Below are 5,110 nucleotides of genomic sequence, written 5' to 3'. Positions count from 1 at the left end.
TAACTCTGACCTTTCTGCTTGTTAGATTTGTATTATAAACAATGGTGGCTTCATCTACAAAAACAACCCAATTACATGCCTCTTTCCAGTTCCTCCTTCTCCTAGCAAACTCCCTTCGTTTCTCCTTTTGTCCTTTTCTCCAAAAAGGCTTTTTCCTAGGTATCAAAAGCTTAAAACCAGCTTCTGATATGATCTTATTAATAGTGGTTTTACCAAGACCAATATTCGCTTTTTTGGTAATGTCACATAATGCTAAATAAGGCTCAGCCTCGATAACTAACTCCACTATCTTTCTTTTTATGTTGGTAATCTTGGTTGGTCTTCCACCTCTTTTTACATGGTGAGTGTTTCCACTCCTAGATTTAGCTCCTTTAACTACAGACTGAACTGTTGACTTGGATACACCTAAAGACTTAGAAATTTTGTCATCTCCCATATCTGTATGTTTATACAGAGTATAAATTTCCTTATTCAGGTCTTCTCTTGCTCTTAGGTTATGTGGAGGGGCCATGGTGAGGAGGGTTGTTGTGGTGATGAGGTGTTGCTGGGTTGCACCTCAGGGGTACGAAAACTTTCCGGACACGACTGTACAGTACCTTGTCGCTTATGCTACACCTTATCTTATCGCGATCCATACCCTGTCTCACTAATCCCTGATGTCTCGGATCTACCTTGTGAACGTTACCCTCCCAACCGACATACCCACTCCACGAGCTTGAAGCCCAGGGTTTTTACTAGTACCACTGCTGCGCTAGTACGGGGTGAATGGGTGAATTGGGTAGCAAAGATATTCAATTCGCCACAATCATACCCATGGCTTGGATGTACTTCTACTAGCGAAGTACCGTAGTCTAAAGCTGGGTCGGGTGAATAGACGAGGGAGAGAGAAATCGAGGCTTGGCATGGCTGCTCCAATATGAATCTCATACTCGAAGCGGTCCTTCCAGGTTAAGTTAATGAATTGAGCCGTGCAAAATCAGCCGAAATACTAGTACAAGTATGAATGCAAAAACTCGAGGCCGACAATGTTCGTTATAGGGACATTCCTAGCTTGTTTTAAAAAGTCCTTGTTTTCATGGAAAATAGACCTTTCACTATCCCATAAAACCACACTAGCCTTCACAAGTTTATCCGAACTTGTCCCGAGCCTTTTGCTACAGTTTATGCCACGATGATAGAAGCAAACATCAGCTAATTGAATTCCCAACTGGTCGGGCGTCATCCGACCAGCCCCTCTCCTGATCTCCAAGCCGGATCCTATCACCAGCATTTCTTCACTATACAGGGGGCCGCACAAAAAAAAAAAAAAAAAATCATCCGGATTTTTTTAAAGCACTTGTGATGAATCTATCTATCGACTGTAATCGCGTATCCAAAAATGCCTCCCTGAAGGGATGGAAGCCATGGCGCTATGTTAATTCCGACAGAGGATTCCGGTTCAGTGGTCCACGATACGCAAGGGTTGCAGAAATTGTGGCTAGTGTGGTAGTGATTGAAGATTATGATATCAATCAAACAAACTTGACGGGTGTCATAATTAAATTTTAATACGAGTACTTGTACAACTCGTCGGTGGGGTGCGTGGGCGAAAGAGTAAGCCTATTGTGCTATTATAATAGGTGAGGGCACGCTCATGGGGTCTGGCAAGGCTTGTTGCCGCGAGGGTATTGGGTTCTAGTTGGGTGCGAGAGGGTGTTGCCCGAGGTATTCATCGGTGCAGTGCGTCTTGGCATGTGGGTCCTTTGGTATATTTATGCTGTCATCCCCCCTTGGAACGGCTTTTACTATTGCGCACCCCACTCACAAATTAGGTGACATCTTGTCCATTATCGATTCGCCGCCATGAGGGACTCGGTGAAAATGCAGGTCCGATGGGCCGACATCGACCCCGACAACCCGTGTAACGAGGGCCGAACACCGCTCGGTTGGGCTGTTTTGCATGAGCGGCAGGACGTGGTGAAAATGCTACTCGAAGTGGAAGACGTCGATCCCAACAAATCAGATGCCGAAGGTCGAACACCACTCGTGCTTGCGGCCGAGTATGGGTATGATGGAATCGTGCAAATGCTACTCGAGCGGGATGACGTCGACCCCAACGAACCAGATGATTTCGGCGGAACGCCACTCCATTGGGCAGCTCTGAATGGGCATAAAGGAGTGGCGAAAATGCTACTTGAACTGGACCACCTCGACCCAGAAGCAGCTGATAACGACGGTAGTACACCGCTCACTCTTTCGGCCGGGCACGGGCACAAGGAAGTAGTGCAAATGCTACTCGCACGGAACGACCTCGACCCCGACAAACCGGATAATGACGGCCTAACACCACTCGCGCTTGCCGCTAAGTGTGGGAAAGAGAGGGTTGTAAGAGTACTACTCCGACGGGACGATGTCAACCCCGACGAACCAGATTACGATGGCCGCACGCCACTCAGTTGGGCAGCTGAGAACGGGCGCCTGCGTGTTGCAAGGATGCTACTCGAACGATACGACGTTATTCCCCATCAACCAGACTTTGACGGCAAGACACCACTCTGGTGGGCTGTCACGCGTCGCCGCGCCAGAGTTATAGCGCTATTCCAACCCCTAGCATCCAGCACCGCAGAAGGGCCTTAGGGCACTGCTGCGTCAGCACCCCCGCCAACCATGAATATCTCAGCGTGTTTTTCCATTCCAATATGGACCCCAGCAGCTCTATAAACATGTTTATCGCCACCATTGTTTTCCTCTCCTTATGCCCGTTGACCCCGCCCTCCCAGTTAACCACAACACCTACTCAGCTAGGATATTTTCTTTTGATCGAACCGAATTTTGTGCGATAGGGCTGCACATAACTATCACTTACCCATCCTGTCCTCTCCGCGGATTTTCCTATATGGTTGGGTCAGGGTTTGTCATATTCTGTTAATAATTGGGTGCTCGTGCGGGATTATTTCTATGCAAGCGAGGTGGGTCAATGTGGCTTGGGGTTTCCATAACTTATTTTCTTTCACTCAAATTTTACGGTTGTAAATTCTCTTTGCCGAGCTATTGTTCTCTTGTTTTTCGTACAATTCCTGTGTTTATCTGCTCCAGAGAGTGTAGACCCAAAGGGCCGTTTAGTTCAAACAAATTTGGCTAATAAAAAAAAAAACAATCCATGCAAGCACTTTTGATGCTTATGAAAGGTAATGCAAAATATCCTCATTATCCGAGATATGGTGGTGCTTGGTTTCCCTGTGGTGATCATGCTCCTATACCACTGTCCGCTACGTGCGGACTTGAATCTCAAGGTAGGAGGCTGCCCACACTGTCACGACTGTCTCATCAGCAAGCCTTCCAATGGGTCGGCCCGGGCTCATTGTTGGGTTCCTTGGGTTTGCTGAATTGGGACCCGGAAAGCATCCCATTGGTTACAGTGGCACCTAGCAGCCCGGGCGGAGATATCCGTTACTACCCTAACCTATAGGGTGGTTTCCGTGCCGCAATTTAACGAACCCAAGGAACCCAACGATGGGCCCGGGCCGACCCATTGGAAGGCTTGCTCATCAGGAGAGATTGATTAAACAAGAGCTATCTTTGATAAAGGACCTGACTCACACCCACCAATCGGTGCAATACTATCCCGGTCTACTAGGAATGGTCAAGAAGCACACAGGACTATCTAGTATGGACTTGGGAGCCAGTTGCGGGGAATTCCTCCTCCTACTCGGATCTTCTTTTGCCCACCACAATTGGTCTCCCTACCCGGCAAGTTTTGTACGATAATCAAGACAGGCTTGTTTAGTCCATGTGTTCATAACCTTCCTAGCCGCGTAGCGGAAATCTTACCATGTCCGGGCAATCAGCTTTGGAGTGATAGTGGGCAGTGAAGGCCAGTGGCGAGTATATCCGGTTTGGGGAACAGTGGATGGGAAAGTCGGATTTGTGGGTTGTCCGATGTGAGCTCTATTGTATCAAGGTGGGAATTTCTAGGGTGTTGATTAGGTTGATTTATCTCAAAAGGGTTTGTAGGAGGTTGGCTTCGAAATTCGCTGACAACCCCCCCCCCCCCACTTTACACCAAAAGTGTTGCACTTTGCAAAATCTCCGTTTTGTGACCCGTAAAAAAAATTTAAAATTTTCTAGAGTCTTTAGAGCCATCTAGATATCACTATTTCCAAGTGATGAGCGCTGTTGGTTGATGGCCATGGTGCAATGCAAGAAATAATGATTGTGGACAAAGGATACATGTAGTTTTATATGGGCTTCCCATACAAAAGGTACAGTACATAACAACTGCATCAAATCTGGCCACGCAGATCTCAGCCCCGAAGGTGGAATGGGAAAATTGACATAATTTCTGCGCAGAGCAGAGATTCTAGGCAATTTCCTACGCAATGGAACTGAGTTTGTGAATTCCCAATTTTTTCTGGATGAGTTGAGCGTGTTTAAAATCAGCTAATTTTGAAGATAGCCTCGTAAAATTTAAAAGGTTGAGGGAGGAAAACTTTTTGTGTGTACAGTACAGTACGCGAGGGGGACATTCTCCACCTTGCATTCTTGCGAACAACTAGCTGAGGATAACCGAACACAGCAAATACAAACACGCGATCTTGCAGCGGGAAAACGACCACATCGGTTTTGAAAGTGAATACGAACGAAATTACGGTTCCGGAAGTGGGAAACTACCGTAGCCAAAGGACCTTGGTATCCCAAATCATCGAGAACCAACGATTTTACTTGCTTTTTCACGGTTCGTTCTTTTGTTTCCCCGAATCTCCGTTGACCATTTCTCTTCACGCTATTTTCCTTTGGCCTGAAATCGTTCTTTCAGCACGGCTAGACTATGGGAAACCGGGTTTTGAAAATCCAGGCGATGCCCTGCCTAGATCAACTGTAGGACTGCTTTCCCTATGGCTTATCCATTATATAACCTGAATAGTATTGTCAATTATAGATTGAATTACTGCCGAAGGCAGAAAGTTGCATTAAGGTGATTTCGCCAATAATATTTAGAATATAAGAGTTATTATTGTTATTGAATGCCCAGTAGATTTTTTGGGTGGCCATAGCTGTTGATCAGGGGGTGTCACCTCGGAACCTGGGAGAGTAGGATTTGAGTGCCCCATGATCAGGCAAGTTGGTTGCG

Source organism: Tuber melanosporum, assembly GCF_000151645.1.
Source record: "Tuber melanosporum whole genome shotgun sequence assembly, scaffold_33, strain Mel28".
Lineage (NCBI taxonomy): Eukaryota > Fungi > Ascomycota > Pezizomycetes > Pezizales > Tuberaceae > Tuber > Tuber melanosporum.
Note: the sequence above shows the minus strand (reverse complement) of the source record.